This window comes from Dryobates pubescens, chromosome 6 (assembly GCF_014839835.1).
Source record: "Dryobates pubescens isolate bDryPub1 chromosome 6, bDryPub1.pri, whole genome shotgun sequence".
Lineage (NCBI taxonomy): Eukaryota > Metazoa > Chordata > Aves > Piciformes > Picidae > Dryobates > Dryobates pubescens.
The window spans coordinates 19,973,103-19,991,543 of NC_071617.1; the positions used below are offsets into that span (position 1 = coordinate 19,973,103).

Here is an 18,441-nt window from a genome sequence, read left to right on the forward strand (position 1 = left end):
ACTGACTTCTGTCCTTGAAGGTTTTGAATGCATTGATTAAATGAGGGGAGGTGCTTTGCATTTATAACAGCACAAGCCCTAATCCTGAAGAAAGAGAATTTTCAGGGGAAATAAATGTGATGGATATCATCATGTATTAGAAAATACGTGGGCAACCAAGCCATGGGCACACAATGTAGTGCCAGCAGGTGAAGAGTTGCCTGCTTCCTTGACTGTGTACAGCCACGGGGGAGGACTCAGGACCATTACCAGTCCACTCTGGAGGTGGCAGTTGTTTTCTTCATCAATGTATTATGATTCTTTCCTTTCTCTTTAGCCTCCAGTAAACCCCCGACTGGCTAGATGTTGTCTATCCACTTAGAGTGGATAGGTACTTTACTTTATGCATTCAGATTAACTTGGTCTAAACCAAAATCTTTTAAAAAAATAATAAAAAATCATGATTCTATGATTCTATGAATTGTCATTCGCCAGGAAGATCTCGTGGTGGTAAAGTTTGAGTATCAACAGTAAGCCCTTCAAATTGAACCTGAATCTTAGCTACTGTCAGTCACATCCAGACAGAAGAGTCATACCACCATCAATACATGTAAAAAAAGGAATTTTGTGTCAGAATTTTAAAGTAATTTGCTGAAAACTACTTTTCAGTTTTTCAGCTGCTTACAATTATTGGCATTTCAAGAGGGAACATAGGTATATATGCTGAACTCTCCTGAGACATGAGCCCACAGGATCTTTATTTCAAATGTAAGCACAGTTCACACTTACCATCTGGAGATTATGATTTAGTCTGGGATTTCCTTTAATTGTTTCATATTTCAGCAGCCCCATATTTGTCCTTGGTTAGTTTTACAGCTCTCCGGATGCATGAAGAAAAACTCAGGAATTTTTTTTTCTTTGCCCAGTGATGAAAAGTGTTCCTGTCTCATATCAAACTATCCATTTTAAATGCTGCTCATAATGTGACAAAAGACAGAGAAACTGCTGTTTGAATTTACTGCCTTTAATGATTCGCTTCAATTCTTTTCAAGATCAAACAACAGATTTCTTTGGTTTACCTGTTACACATCAAATAGCCTGGAGCAGAGGAGACTCAAGGGTGACCTTATTACTCTCTACAACTACCTGAAGGGAGGTTGTAGACAGACGGATGTTGGTCTCTTCTCCCAGGCAGCCAGTACCAGGACAAGAGGACACAGTCTCAGGCTGCGCCAGGGGAGGTTCAGGCTGGATGTTAGGAAAAAGTTCTATACAAAGAGAGTGATTGCCCATTGGAATGGGCTGCCTGGGGAGGTGGTGGAGGTTTTCAGGAGAAGACTTGATGGGGTGCTTGGTGCCATGGGTTAGTTGTTTAGGTGGTGTTGGATTGGTTGATGGGTTGGACGCGATGATCTTGAAGGTCTCTTCCAACCTGGTTTATTCTATGTATTCTATTCTATGTATTCTATCTGCCGGCTCTATCAGAATATGCCTTTAAATCTGATATGCCTGCTATGAATGAAAAGAAGCATGGCTGCAGTAACATCATCTCAGGTGTACATTGGATGTTACCAATTTTTCTTCATATTTTTCAGAGAAAGACTAGTGGGTAGGAAATATATTTTTGGAGGTGTGAAATCCTAAGGACATGGCATAACAAGAAGATCCATTGCTAATTACATCCCCTTACCTGATTGGGAATGTAATGCCATTTTGTATAATGTAAATATGGTCAGGATTTACTGGATCATGTATAGTTTTTTTAGATCCGGTGTTCTACTCAAAATTCTGAATCCTTTTTTGCCCCTCAACACAGAAGTCTTGTATTGTCTAGTGAGGGTGACTGCAAAGCAGAAGAAGATGCAGAGGAGTGCCCTCTTTTGCCAGCCAACCACCTTCCTACTACTGATCTTTTTCATGATAGTTCTGACGGCTGTGTTGAGAGTATTTATATGTGTGTGCAAAAATGAGGGAGAGAGAATTTTTAAAGGGTAAACAATAATATATATTTTATGCTAAAGCCAGAGACTAAAAAAAATAAAAGAAAATGTCTTTGAACCAGATTTATATCTCTCAAATATTTAATGTTAAAGGGGGCAGTAGACCCTGTAGGGGCAAGTTGTGTGGGCAAAAGGCAGCTTTAGCATCTCTGCACTTTATTCCCACAATGAAGTAATAGCTGGGGAGTATGGTACTGAAAGTTGGCACTATGGGGCTCGTGTGGGTCCAGCTGCACACCAGAGTAATAGGGATCATCCTTTGGGACACAAGGGAGTGAAAGAGGGGTGGGGCAAAGATGAGCTTTTTGGGGTTATCAGGAAGTCAGGAACTTCCACTCTCACTGTTTTGTATCTAGAAGCTTGCACGATCTTTTGTGGTGGCCCACATGGAGCTCTAAGTTTGGACTCCAACATGAAAACCCCAAACTTCTATCTTATCAGGAGACTAAATCAAGAGCAACCATCCCAGAACAGAAGAAAACAAGGTACTATCATTATCTTTTTATTTTATTTTTTCCTCACAAGGAATTAATTGGTAAAATGAAGCCATAACTTGATAAATTACCAAAAAGGATTATATGGCATGATTGCTCATAGGGGCAGAGAACTGGAGTTAGCGAGGCAGAAAAAGCCCTCCTGGCTCTCTGTTCCACCACAAATACATTCCGTGAAACACTTCCTATTCAGAAGATGAACACGAAATTCACTATTCTTTCCAAAGGGTGGGAAATTTTTATCCACTGGCCAAATTTGCCAGTTTTGCAAAAATTTAGAAAAGAGATTAGCCATTATGTCCTCAGAACACAGCATTTCCTTATTTTCAGCTATGATGCTAGAGGGAAAAGAACAGGGCAATAGACATCACAGTCTTTCCTACTCTGCTCTGCTCCCGTGAATCTTCTGAGACCTGGAGTACTGAAATATAACATTTTAGCATACTTATCACCTTAATTTGGATTACCATCCTAGTCTTCCTATCATCCAGTAAGAGAGGAACCAGGTAAGGAGAGCTAAAGAAACAACACTTAAACATAATTCAATATGACAACAAAATTGTGTTTTAACATTTCTGTAGTAATTGAAAGAGCTTTACAGTTGAACCATAAAGTTTGCATCCAGTCACCATCTCTTGTTGTTACATCCTGTTCTACGTGCTGTTAAAAAGATGGAATGAAATGGAATCAATTTTCCCCACTCCCTCAGATGGTCTGAAATGTCTAATTTCATTGATACATAATGTTCAAAGATTTATCTATATTTGTGCACACTAAGAGAGACTGCTTTCACAGACATTGGTTTGCTACTGCGAACAGCACATGTCTCAATTACCCTTACAGTGCATGAACTGTTTAGGAACAGAATTGTGTTTATCTCAAGTTTTCACACAGAATTTAATGCACCTGACTCATCATGGAGCATTGCATTAGGAGAGAAAAAAGTATTTCTGCATGCTACCATTTGCATGTGAACTTGTGCATCAGTTGACCCCTGTGCATGTCCAATACCACTGCAGTATTGCTGTCCCTAGGTGGGCAGAGACTGCTACCTGTACTCTCTTTGCTGACATGTAAACTAGGACCTACCATCAACATGGTTTTCATTTTATCAGTTAGGCACACTATGAAACACAGCATACTGGATTCAAGGTATGTTTCTCAAACTCCTTTTTATATTCATTTCAAGCAGAAACAGTTCCCTGCTGCCATTCCACTATATGTGTTAAGTAAGAGCCTTATCCAAATATATTGCTGCTAATGAAAATTACCTCTACGCACACTTAGATATCATAACAGGTGCAGCAGATAAGCATTTAGAAAGTATTTATATCTCCTGTATTTCTGAAATATCTTCCAAAAGTCAGAATAGGGGGATGGTGAGAACAAAATCTTTACTGTCCGTATGTTTTCAGTAAGGCTATTTTCAAAGCTAATTCTTCTATACATTCCAATGCTAAACAAACAAACAAAATAATCTGAATCAGTGATTCAGTGAGTCAATTTATAACAGGATTTTCCCCAGGCATTATGCCTACATTACTTCATTATTTTTTCCAGACTTATATCTGGTCTACCAGGCTAGTCATGATAAAATAGTTTTGTTGGAATCAGATGCCACAGGTAGTATTTTGCTTTGATTTAGTTAAGTTTACTGTGACTGAATTTGTTTGATAGGTAACAGATTGAAAATTCTTCTTTCATTTTTCTAGGCATATGGCTTATGACAATAAAAATCTTCTTTCTGACTCATACCATAGGTAAATGATTGATATAAAGCAAAAGAACAACAAGTATTTGATCTTTATGGCTCTCTTCATCAGTTTACTAATACCATAAAAAAAATGTAGAAAACCAAAACGTTTTCTGAAGTTTAGAGCAAACGGAAATCCTACAAGGAAGGTTAAGAATGGAGGCAAGATGAACAATTGAAGGAAATTGCCTTTCAGTAGTCATGAATGTTTAATCCTCTCTTCCTCTGATTGGCAGGATCACACCATAGTCATGGAATATCCATTTACTTCTATAAATCCACAAAGCTTGGAATGCATTTCAGGAGGAAATTACCTGGACTTGTATATCTCTGTTACAGTACTTTTAATTTGCCCAAGAAAAATTGAAATGTACATGAAGTCAGGATGTTCTTAAGTATATAAAGCCTGGATTAATCACCTGGAAAAGTACAGAGTACCATGATACCTCATAATTGAGGATCTCATTTAAGGGTTTTGAGGACTATAAAATCCATGGCCAGTGCTCAATAGGCCAACTAAGCTTGCTTGAGTTTGTTAGTATTTATCATTCTTATTACTTGACAATTTGCATTTATTCTTTGTTGTGCACTGTGATTGTTTCCTGTATTCTGCAGGATGACATCATATTAAAAAGCAAAAAGGCAAGCCTACAGTCACTGATATTTTTCTCATTATGATATTCTTTGCCCTTCTCCTGGAAGCAGTATTGGAGGTTTAAAGGCATTTCACAGGGTGTGTATTTAGCAGGTCTGTCCTCCTTGACTTGCATGTCAAGTTTGTTAGAGTAGGCCCTTTACCAAATGCGATGAAGACAAGATGCTGTCAGCAAGCTATTTATCTGTCTCACCTCAGATTAAGCAGAGAAGTAGCCAAAAGCAAAAGCAGTAACTTGATCAGTTTTTAGTGGGAAAGATAAAAGTGCCCTGTCAAGGAACTGCATTTCTCTCAACACACTTAGGAGTCTCCTAAACTAACTATAGAAATTTTGCTCTGATGAAAGACCACAGTAGTGGTTCCTTCCACATATCTCTTCCTTCTCATTGCAGCAAATCTAGACACCTCAGCACTCTTCATAGGCACAAAATGTCCGAACATTTGCCCTCAAATTCACCTATATAACCATTGTAGCCACTCTTTCACAGTATCACAGTATCACCAAGGTTGGAAGAGACCTCAAAGATCATCAAGTCCAACCTGTCACCACAGACCTCATGACTAGACCGTGGCACTGAGTGCCACGTTCAATCCCCTCTTGAACACCTCCAGGGATGGTGACTCCACCACCTCCCTGGGGATTAATATAAAGTCCTCTGATTGAGGACGTATTAGATATTAAACTGGTAAGAAGAGATACTACACTTGATCTTAGCCAAAAGGCCGAGAAGCTTTTGACTATCCCCATTACTCACTCTCTCCCAAGCACTTACACAAGCATCTGCATTCGCAGCCTTCACACCACGGAGCATCCCAGTGCCTCAGCAAGCTAACTGGAGAGCTCCACAGAGAATGGAAATGCACTTATGGTCCTTTGGAAACTGGTGAATAATTAATTTAACCACTTTCCATTGCAGGTCATTAATTTTCACTGCTCTGAAATAGGCTGCTATTATGGAGAGTAAGGTTAATAAATCTTTAGCTGTGAAGGCCAGGAGTTGTGGACATAAGTACACAAGCACAGAGTGACTGCAGAAACTCCAGATACTGAAAAAAATTTACTGGTAAGTACAAGGAGCTTTTTACTGCCTTTGGGTACACTTTCATATGTGCTTTCAGTTTTACACTGATGAAACTTTCAGTTGAATGACCCCTGATGCATCTGGAGAAGTCTAAGTGGATGAGCACTTCTAATATGCAAGACTGGTGAAGCAGATTCTTAGCGCACAGAAGTCCATATCAGTAAACTGAATTACATTGACTTAAAATGGTGATATCAACATTAAAAAACTGCAAAATGAAATTATGAGAGATGATGAAAATGTCATACATGTAGATTTTAAAAAGCCAAAATATGGCTATGGCATGAGCCAGTCAAGAAAGCAAGCATTCAGTAAGACTAAAATGTGAAACTGAAGAGCATACAGTAGAAGTGACTGCTGACCTGTTCAACTAAGATGACTCGAGAGCTCCAGACTGATCAGGGAACAGTCATAAGGCATAAATAAGATTGTCAGAACATAGTGTATGAACTGATATTTAAAAAATAGACAATACTGTGAAGGTTTCATTAACTAGAGAACTTTCAGAAATGGCAAGGGGAAGCAATGTTAGGGGAATCAATGTCAGCAAGAATGCTTTCACTTCCCAGTTTTCAAGACAAAGGCAATAGTTACATGTCTTATAAACAAGCGTTGCTAGCTCTCAGGAATATAGTATGAAAGGTTCTTATTTGGTGCTGACAACTTACATCTGATCCTCAGACAATATCAGAGAAAATGCTTTCTGACTGGCTGATAAATCACTGCTGCCTTCTTTTGAAAAAGAGTCAATAAAATAAGCAGGCTGACTTTACATTCCTGTCACTCAGGGACAGAAAGAAATCTGTTTGGATTTATATTGGGATGGTTTGAGCTGAATGGACTGGGTTTGTGAGTTTTGAGATGAGAGAAGAAGGATGGGAAGCATCTAATATGGTTATCATCAGAAGAAAATAGAAAACAAACAAAAAAAAAATCCCAAGTATGCAGAGAAGATCAACTCTACATCCTCTGTACTCTACTCTGAAAATTATCAGATAGCTCATCTCTAAAGCTGCAAGGCATAAATTGTAGGACAGAAGAACTTGGTAGGCTCTGCTTTACATTCAGGACTCAGAGGTCAGGTTCAGCTGGATAAGCAAAGGTATTTGTGGAACTACAGAGGGTTCAAGGTTGTTTGAGACAACACATTATCTGGTTTCTGGTTAAAAGGGCAGCAGAGTTTCAGAGATTGTACTTAACCATATGGGCTGCCAGAAACTGGCAAAACGAAAGTGCTTTGGAGCAGCTAGGCAGGAAAACAAAATATAGACCCTAAAAATTAATTTAAAATGCCTCACAGTTCTTTAGTTCTTTATATCTGAAACCATGAGTTTTATTATATTGAAGCACTGAAGAATGGAAAATCAGAGTGGCCTGCAGTTGTCAAAGACTTGGCAGAAACAAGATGACCAGAAAAAAAATCAGTGAAAAGGGCAGATATGGTCAGTTCTACCTAACTCTTGTATTCTTGCTTGTGTAAGGCACTGATGACTACTGTTAACTCTTTTCTTTTCCAGAGGAAATGAATCTGTAGCAAGGCTGCACTGCAGAGTATTGGTGGTCTGGAGCACCAGAGCGGGTTCCCTTTTATTTCTGGGACACTGCACTTCAGAGTCAGAGATGCTAGTCATACCATTACACTTGCTCTGAACTGCTTTTGTAAAAACTGCATAATCAACAAAACTGCTGTCTCTGAAGAACTCACAATTTATGAAATCTCCAGAGACAAGCACTGAGGATCTAGAAGGATCTAGACAGGCAGAGGTTGGTCTCTTCTTCTCTGGTAAGGCAACCAGCACCAGAACAAGAGGACACAGTCTCAAGCTGCACCAGGGTAGGTTTAGGCTGGAGGTTAGGAGGAAGTTCTACACAGAGAGGGTGATTGCCCATTGGAATGGGCTGCCCGAGGAGGTGGTGGAGTCACCATCACTGGAGGTGTTCAGAAGGAGACTTGATAGGGTGCTTGGTTGCATGGTTTAGTTGATTACGTGGTGTTGGATGATAGGTTGGATGCGATGATCTTGAAGGTCTCTTCCAACCTGATTTATTCTATTCTATTCTATTCTATTCTATTCTATTCTATTCTGGTTTTAATCCAGATTAAATATTTGACAGGCACCCACAAATGGCATAGTGCTCCCCATACTATCAAAGATTAGTTTTAGTAAAGGTGCTACTGGTAATTTAAGGGAAAACATTGTAAGGATATAAATCACCAGTGGTCTTAAATATTAATTTTAGGAGATAAGAGCTAGGAAAAGGTTTTTTCCAAGACAAGGACTTCTCCAAAACCTTTTTCCTCCCAAGTATGTAATTTAGCAATTATTTGCTCTACAGAGGAAAAGATATTCACTCAAACCAGTGAGGTAGCAAGAACATGTCCCCCTGAGGACTTTTTGTCCAAGTGGAGGAGTATATTTACTGAATATTGTGGTAATTTTTAAATACATTCTTTATTGTTGTATTGTAGCACAGTATTTTCCTGAAACAAACATAGCAGTGCAGAAGAGCCGTAGTCTTGAAACTTCACGATTTCCTCCTAGTCAGGACTGAATATGGGAAACATCCATTCAGTTAAAAAAATATTCCACCACTGTAGGAATGGATGACTCACATGAAATGTAGCCACCTTCAGGAAAAAGCACAACACTGAAACAGCAGAGACAGTTAAAGCTGAGAGATGGGTAACATATAATTCTGGAAAGCAAAGAAAGATACTTTGTAAGCACACTAAATTATCCTTTCAAGATTTCTTGGCCTTTCCACATGCCAGTTAGGAATCTTATGACTGCATTCTTAGATTTGAGCTATCAATTCAAAAGTATTTGTTCTTAGTCAATTTCCTTTTTATTTCGCTATGTAAGAGACTTCTGTACCATATTTTTCACTGCCCCTGCATTCTGTTATACTCTTCCTTCTTAAAACTCTTCCTTTAAATAAGAAATTCTTTTACAAAAGTTGTAATGTTCTTTTGGGTAACATCTGAAAAAAATTCCCTCTCTGTTTCAGCTTTTCACTGAAAACATCAAGAAGAGTACTGACACTATTCAGAAGAAATTCTGGTGTTATGTGTTAACATCAAAAGGTAGAAACTAACATCAGATAAGATTAATTATACAGAGATGACAGATTTCTGCCTGTGGAAGTTCTTGTGAATACATTGATGCTTCTCTTACCTAATGAATTTAAGGTACATTCAAAATGAGGTCAGGAAGCACTTTGGATCACATTTTTTCACTCACACATAGGGTACAGTGGCCACCACACATGCCTTCTTATTTAAAATATTTAACATTTTAAAACAGTTTTTAATAGTTTTAAAATATGTTTTATATCAAGATCAGTATAGAAGTCAGAAAATACAGATTGGAACTGTAAGCATAATGACAATGACAGCGAATATTCACAACTGTCAGCCAGTCTATAGTCAAGCAGTGATAGTGACAGATAGGAATGTGTTGATTACAGGTCATGAAAAATCATGGAAGCAGGGTTTCCTCCAGGTAGATATTGTATGATCACGGAGATAAGCCTCACACAAGAGCCATATACTGATTGGAACAAATTAGTAAAGCAAAGAGGCCAAACCCCGTTTTTTAATTTAAAAAGAAATGCTTTCCCAAGGGGTACTAGCTGATTTAGTCCTCCTTCTCATGTTTTGGTAACATCATTTTGTTTACATTTTAGGCGCTGGAGCTGCCTCAGGTGGCATAGCAAGATTCTCACCCATATTAAACACCCTGTTCTATATTTCTATTTAAATATTTGCTCAGATTAGACCTTACATAACAATTCTCTTTTTTCCTAATGTCTCCAACAATCTTGTGAGCCCTTTCTTCCTCCCAGGTTAGTGTCATACTTCATTTTCCATGCCATCATTTTACTGTGACCACTGGCATAGTCTTTATTATTTTGACCACAAGGAACTGTTGTTTGACTGTAGTATGGGACTTTGGAGAAGTAATTAATTTAATCTCCTTATATCTTAAGATAAATTGTTTTTCTGTTCATGCATTTAATTCCAAACAAGTAAAGAAATACAATTATTCTGCCTAGTGCTGCATAACAAGAAGGTAATTGACCAAATTTGTATGACTTTTCCTTCTAAGATATTTGCCTGTGATTGATGCCAGCTGAAATCCTGCCGAGTGCTGTTCAAATGCACAGTTGACAAACACATCTTGTCTCTATTAGAAATTCAAAACATCTTTAGTTTTGATAGATGACTTTCCTGGACTGCTCCTGCAGCATCTTTTTAGCCCAGCACGAAAGGAAACCACTTTTGGCTATGGCCCACATGGTGGCGCTATCTGACCACGTTTGCTTTGTACTACTGGTTCATATCAATCAAGTTACTTTAATCATGTTCAATCTGATTTTTTAAACAGATATTTTTTCTTTTTCCAAGCTAAAGCGTTATTTTTAAAAAGTCAGGTTATGTGTTTAAATACTTATCTCCAAAACACACAGGAGCCTGCAGACACATGGATGAGTAGATCAGTGTGAGAAAATAAAAGGATGAGGAGATAAAATGTGTCCTGTATTCAGGCTGCTGGCCGGTATATTTGTCTGGCCATTCCCTGCACCTTATCAATGCAGTCTGCTCTTGCTTCTCATTAAACTCCATTTCTAGCTATTTTCCTGTTTAAGGGACTCCATGTGCACCAATGTGCACAGCAACTGGAGCAGGACCAGGGGCCATAGGGGCCCGTGCATCTCTGCTGCCAGCACCTGGAGAGACTGCAGAATGTGCACAGTGTGCATGGGTGTGAAAGCCAATGTAAGCAAACACTAAGAAACATCAAACTGCATCTGCCAGAAATCAGGATAAGAAGTCACATAATCACAGAAACATTCAGGTTGGAAAAATACCCTTGAGATCACCAAGGCCATCTGATAACCCTACTCTACAGGATTCGCCCCTAAACCATATCCCCAAGCACCACATCCAAACAATCTTTTAAACACATCCAGGGGTGGTGACTCAGCCACCCCCCTGGGCAGCACATTCTGATGCCTGACCACTCTTGCGGGGAAAATTTTTTCCTGATGTCCAGTCTAATCCTACCCAATTGCAGCTTGAAGCTATTCCCTTTTGTTCTATCACTAATTACTTGTGAGGAGAGAACAGCACCAGCCTCTCCACAACGTCCTTTCAGGTAGTTGTAGACAGCAATGAGGTCTCCCCTCAGCTTCCTCTTTTTCAAACTAAACAGCCCCAGCTCCTTCAGTCATTCTTCATCAGATTTATTCTCCAGGCCCTTCACCAGCTTCCTTGCCCTCCTCTGCACTCACTTCAGCACTTCTACATCTCTTGTATTGAGGTGCCCAAAACTGGACACAATACTCAAGGTTTGGCCTCACCAGAGCTGAGTACAAAGGGACAATCACCTCCCTACTCTGCTGGACACAGCATTTCTGATACAAGCCAGGATGCCATTGGCTTTCTTGGCCACCTGACCACACTGCTTGTTCATACTCAGATGCTTGTTGATTAGAACCCCCAGGTCCCTTTCTGCCAGACAGCTTTCCAGCCACACTTCCCAAAGCCTGTAGCATTGCTTGGGGTTGCTGTGACCCAAGTGCAGGACCTGGCATTTGGCCTTTTTGAAAGTCATCCTATTAACGTTGGCCAATTGATCCAATCTATCCAAGTCCCTCTGTAGAGCCTCCCTACCCTGGTGCAGATCAACACTCCCACCTGATTTGGTGTCATCTGCAAACTTGCTGATGACACACTCTATGTCTTCATCAAGGTCATCAATAAAGATGTTAAACAGAAGTGGTCCCAACATTGAGCCCTGAGGAACACCACTTGTGACCGGCCACCACTCCTTGGACCCATTTGTCCAGCCAGTGCTTTATGCAGCAGATGAGGAGCCAAATACTGGAGTGTCTGTAATACCAAGAAGGTTAGCAAGTTTCCTACTGGAGGCACCAGGAGGTCTAGACCAGCTGCTAGGGAAAACTTGAGATCTGGCAAGGACATAGTTCTGAACAAACTGTGAGAGACACGTTAACACAGGAGAGTGTGTCTGTTTAAGGGGCCAGCAGGATTGGAGGAGAGCCTGGGGTCAGGTCCTAGAGAGACCAGATGACTAAAACCAGCCCTTTGAGGGTAGTGTTGTTTGTGTGTGTATGCATTCATGCCTGTGTACGTGCAATAGTGTGTGTAAGTGGGTTTGTACCAGTAGGTGCAGTGGATCTCTGGTATGCCCAAGTGCCAGCAGCTGGGGAGACTAGGATCTGGGGCCAGACATTAGCCCAAATCAGTATTTAAAGTCAGCTACCAGAAGGATTCAGACTTTATGGATGTATACAGACTTGTATGTATTTTCTGCTAACAGTCTTTCACTCTCCCTGACAGGAGGGAAATAGGTTCAGGCCAGTCCTGTCTGCATTAGATTGTTAGTATCAGCATGAGTGCTGTGCTTTTGGCCCCTGTTGAGCTGTGCATGCAGCCATGTGTATATGTATGTGTATGTATATGGTGAGTATGTGCACATACTGGGAGTACACACTCAACCTTGCTACTGGCTGAAGATCAGGATGTGGAACTGTGGCAGACGATGCTATTTGACTACTGGATTGGGCAGCTCCTGCTGTAATGCATAACATTTTTCGATTGGAAGTATTTCTGCTTCCTTATGACCTCTATATAGTAATGGGTTTGTCCTATTTTAAACAATATTGGGGTGTCCACTTTTCCTTCATGTTTACAAGATTTTAGCAATGTTTTCCAGTTTAGTGTAACTTACGAAGGATAAATGAGGAAAAATTGGCACAAAAAAAATTCAAATCGATATAATGAGTTTCTAGACAATAATGAGGTGACTAACATTAAAAATAAATTACATTTGTTCTAGCATGATTCTTGCCATATGCTAGACCAAGCTGATTCTGTACATTGGCAGGGCCTTAAATCCTAATTAGGCATCTTTAAGCTGTTAGAAGTTTGATAACTTCACTTACAGAAACATACTGTATAACATAGTATTATGTACTAGCTTAGTAAACTTTTTTTTTTTCTTCTCCCACTTCAGTTTTGTGCAACTTCATCTCATCCTTTTAATTTGTTTTAGCACAATGCAAGGAAGAGAAGTGATTGTGCCCCTGTACTCAGCCCTGGTTAGGCCACTGCTTAAGCACTGTGTTCAATTCTGGGTGCCACAGTATAGGCAAGAAATTGAGGTCCTGGAGCATGTCCAGAAAAGAGCAACAAGGCTAAGGAGGGGTTTGGAGGGCATGTCATACGACAGAGCTGGCATTGTTTAGTCTGGAGAAGAGGAGATCTTATTGCTCTCAACAACTACCTGAAAGGAAGTTGAAGTGAGGCTGGTATAGGCCTCCTCTTCCAAGTAACTAGTGATAGGACAAGAGGAAATGGGTTTAAGTTGTATCAGGAGAAGTTTAGATTGGCCATTAGTACAAACTTCTTTTCTGAGAGAGTGAACAGGCTGCCCAGGGAGGTGGTGGAGTTGATATCCCTGGAAGTATTCAGGAAGCATGTAGATGTGTGCTTCGGGACACGGTTTAGTGGTCATGGTGGTTCAGTTATGGTTGGACTCAATTACCTTAAAGGTCTTTTCCAGTCTTAGTGATTCTATGATTCTAAGGAAAGTTAAACAGTCTGTTGAATTATTCTCTGGGATCTAATTCTATCTTCAATTTATTGTCAAAGTTTTGTTGCAATTAAATATAAAACATAAATGCATACAAATATGTTTACATGTAATATAAAAAAAATCCTTGTGTAGAGAAATTATTACAGTATCTTAGACATTTATTCTTGATGCAGTACATGAAAAGGAGATGTAGAACTGCACACATCTCTCAGGAGGTGTGTGGCAATGTTTTAATGTTGCACATCAGTGCTGTGTGGCAGCTTAGAACAGGAAGGAAGTGGCAACTACTGCTTGCTGCCAAACCTGCAGAGGGAAGGGTATGGTCTGTTGCTCAAACAAGCTTCTGCATTCACAGTAAATGGACTTGGAAGAGATCAAGACACCTAAAGAGAGATCTTTTTGTGCACTCCAAAAAAATGGCAAAAATATAAAACTGCTTTGTCTTGTGATCTCAAGATACTTTCAAGGAAATGTCACTTTTCCTTATGGCATGTGGCGCAAAGCCTTGTTTCCTCATATTTTTTTTTCAGTCTCACAATCTCACCTGCACCTGTAGTGCATTGTCTCTAGGACAGTGAAGACTTTTTTTTTTCCCTAACAAAAAATCTGGTTAAGTGCAGTAAAGCTTAAAGTGACTACCACCTTAGTATGAAATAGATTTTTAATACAACAGCTCCATCCACAACTGGAGCTGATTCTTTGGTATAACAATCACAGAACGGTTTTGTTTGAGAGACACCTTAAAGATCATCTAGTTCCAGCCTCCCTGCTGTGGGCAAAGATGTGTTCCAGTAGATCAGGTTGCTCAAGGGCTAGGAATCCAACCTGGCCTTGAACATTTCCAGGGATGGGGCATCTACAACTTCTCTGGGCAACCTGCTTTGGTGTTTCATCACCCTCACAGTAAAGAATTTCTTCCTATTATCTAAATCTACCCTCATTTACTTTAAAACACTTACCTATGGAACATGTCGTCTTGAGTGCAATCACACAGCACTTACAGGATAGCCAAGGCATCAAGCCCAGCCAGCATGGATTTAGGAAGGGCAGGTCCTGCCTGACCAACCTGATCTCCTTCTATGATCAGGTGACCCACCTGGTGGATATGGGGAAGGCTGTGGATGTAGTCTGCCCAGACTTCAGCAAGGCCTCTGACACTGTCCCCCACAGCAAACTCCTGGACAAGCTGTCAGCCCCTGGCTTGGACAGCAGCACTCTGTGCTGGGTTAGGAAGTGGCTGGAGGGCCAAGCCCAGAGAGTGGTGATGAATGGTGCCACATCCAGCTGGCAGCCAGTCACTAGTAGTGTTCCCCAGGGATCAGACCTGGGTCCCATCCTGTTGAATATCTTTATCGATTATCTGTGTGAGGGGATTGAGTCCATCATCAGTAAATTTGCAGATGACACCAAACTGGGGGCAGGTGGTGATCTGTTAGAGGGTAGGAGAGCTCTGCAAAGGGATCTTGACAGGCTGGACAGATGGGCAGAGTCCAATGGCATGAGATTTAACACATCTAAGTGCTGGGTTCTACACATTGGCCATGTAGTGCTACAGGCTGGGGTCAGAGTGGCTGGAGAGCGGCAGGGCAGAAAGGGACCTGGGAGTACAGGTCAATAGTAGACTGAACCTGAGCCAGCAGAGTGCCCAGGTGGCCAAGAAGAGCAATGGCCTGTATCAGGAATAGTGTGGCCAGCAGAACTAGGGTAGTCATTGTGCCCCTGTACTCATCACTGGTTAGGCCACACCTTGAGTACCATGTCCAGTTCTGGGCTCCACAGTTTAGGAAAGATGTTGACTTGCTGAAATGTGTCCAGAGAAGGGCAACAAAGCTGGTGAGGGGTTTGGAGCACAAGCCCTATGAAGAGAGGCTGAGGGAGCTGGGGTTGCTTAGCCTGGAGAGGAAGAGGCTCAGAGGAGACCTTATTGCTGTCTACAACTACCTGAAGGGAGGTTGTAGACAGGTGGGGGTTGGTCTCTTCTCCCAGGCAACCTGTGACAGAACAAGAGGTCACAGTCTCAAGCTGCGCCAGGGAAGGTTTAGGCTGGATGTTAGGAAGAAGTTCTTCATAGACAGAGTGATTTGCCATTGGAATGGGCTGCCCAGGGAGGTGGTGGAATCACCATCACTGGAGGTGTTTAAGAAGAGACTGGATGAGGCACTTGGTGCCATGGTTTAGTTGATTAGATGGTGTTGGGTGATGGGTTGGACTTGATGATCTCAAAGGTCATTTCCAACCTGTTTAATTATATTCTATTTTATTCTAATCACTGCACTCACTTGTAAAGAATCCTGAGTATCTTGTAATGAATTCTGAGTATTTAGTCAGGATAGGTACCACCAGTGTAAGAATTCATATCACAAGGGTAGCACCCCTGTTAACGTGACTAGCACTACAGGAAGGGATGATGCTGAGTAATCTCTGCTGCCTAACTCAGCTGTCAGCCATCCACTCAGTAAACACCCTGCATGCTAATGTTGTAGAATCACTGCAGCACTGCCAGAAATTATGAAAACTAGAGGTACATTGGCACTGTTTCTCCCAACTTCTCCATTTTGGCTTTTTAGAAATGTTTTTCTTTCCCAATGATACAGACCAGAGATGATCCATCTCTTACACACAAAAAAAATCTGTCTCCTGCATGAAGCTAGCCTTAACTGTAACAGTAAAAATGAAGGAGGGAAAAAAGCATAGCCCAGTCAAGGTTTGTGCAATGTCTTTTGAAGAGGCAGAATCCCATTTTATACTGGAGGCATAAACCTTGTTGCATGGCTGGTATGGTTTGAGCTCAAAAGTGGCAGTCGGTCATCCTAGCTCCTTCCAGTATCTCTGTGCTGCTGCTGCTGTTACGTAAACGCTAGTGTCCCAGTTTGCTTGTGCAGCTCCCTGCCTTATGTGAGATGATGCTCTGGAACCTACGCCATAGGTAATGTCATACAGAACGCTATGCAATGCAACGATAATAGTAGTAATAGGACTAGTGATAGTAATTAGCACTGACAGCTCGATACACTAATTTTCATAAGTATTTTGACTACCCGCTAGAGTGCACTTCGGGGGTGTTTAGCCTCGGCGCTGAAGGCAGCCCTTCATTCCCCGCCGCCCTGGCACAGCGGCCAGAGCGGAGGCCCCCGGACAAGCTGCCCCGGCCTTGCTGCAGCCGGGGTGGGGCACAGCAACCCCCACTCCGTGATGCGCACAAGACCAGCGGGCTCCGGGGCACGGTGCTCGGGGAGAGGGGTTGTGGGGCCCAGGCTACAGCCTGGAGGAGGCAGCCGCGGCCTGGGAAGCACTGCCAGAGTACGGCACACGCACCTCCCGCACACGCAGCCCCGCTCACCGCCCTCTCCCCACCCCCGCACCTGCTTCCTTGCTGCGGACCGGCGGGGCGGGGCAGCGCGGCTTGTTGTGCTCAGTAACCACGGAGCCGCGCCGGGCGCACGGAGGCGCGGTGCGCAGCGGCACAGCGCGGAGTGGAGCGGCGCGGCGGGCGGAGGTAGGGCGCGGAGACAGTAGTGGCATGGGGCTGGGGCACGGGGGGCTGCCGCCTCGCTGAGCCACAGGCGAGCCCGAGGGCTTTGCTGGACCGCAGCCAGAAACGAGGGACCCCCATGGGGCAGCATCTCCTGGCTGTCCCTCAGCTGCCGCCTCCTTTTCCCCAACGCCAAACTATTCTGAGGTTAATCCGAAACTCGCTGCGTGGTTGCTCAGTTCGTCCGTTTTCCTGGGTGGGTTTGAGTGTTTGCCCTTCCTGAGTACGGGTTTAGAAAATCCCCGGGGAGGGCTGCGGTTCGCCCCCTGAAGTGCCCATGTGAACGTTGCAGAAATACTGGGGTTTATGCTCCGTCACACGCTGCAGGCCAAAAATGTAGTGAATCGAGGAAGATGAGACTATTCGTATGCCCTCCCAAGAGCCAGTTTTAAGCTAGGATGCACGCAGTGATGATACAAAAAGGACAAGTGCACCACAACAAAGATGCCTAGAGTCCATATGTTCCAATGGCATGTGTGGTTACTCCCCGGAGCTAAGACCTGTCGAAACGCTAACAAGCAAGGTTGTTACTAAGATTTTGACAACCATATTTTCCGCCGTATTCATGCTAGGGAAAAGTGCTTGTAACAACTATTAGTGATCTTCTCGAACAGACCAGACTGCAAATTGCTAAGGAATTGCTTATGTAAATCACCTACCTGGTGGTAAGGGAAAAGCTGGTGCTCATGACTGTGATGGATTTGTACCTGTGTGGCTTGTAGGGAAACAGTATGTGGTGTTTCTGGCTGCTTGCCAGCACTTTTTCAAGTCCTGAGCCCGTGGAAAGAGTCTTAACAGGCACACACTTTCCTGTAGTAGTACTAGTGACGAACTATCTGCTTTCTGTGATCTCTGGTAATTTATTTATTTTTTTTTTCTGATTCTTTTGTGCACTTTAATACTTAAACAGATCTCAAGCTATAAATGCTGATGAGCTATGTTAAAATATTTCCACAGGACAGAAAATGTCTGGGTGCTGTGTTATTTTAATTGCTAAAAAGAAATATATTATTTGTTTGTTGTAGTGCTTTGTGTGCTGAATGACATATTAAAAAAAAGGTTTTACAAGGTACAGTTTTACAATTTGTAGAGTTACCTTTTTTTTTTTTTTTTTTTTTGATGGTAGAAGTCTATATCTATTTTCATGTGGGATGTTTAACATGTTCCTTACCAAAGTTTCCCCTGGAAAAAGGAGCTTTCCAGAGTAAGCGTGGTGCTGCATGTTGGTGTGATTCAATTATCATATTTGCAAACTCTGCTAGATATGATAGCAGAGGTAATAATCTCTCTAGTTCCCTCCTATTCTTTTAATTCTTGTTCA

General features: G+C 41.9%; 1 pseudogene; it reads right to left on the bottom strand.

The window, feature by feature from the left end:
- Positions 1-5,493: 5,493 nt before the first annotated feature.
- LOC128897308 (U2 spliceosomal RNA) lies at positions 5,494-5,616 on the bottom strand (annotated as a pseudogene).
- Between the last annotated feature and the right edge of the window lie 12,825 nt (positions 5,617-18,441).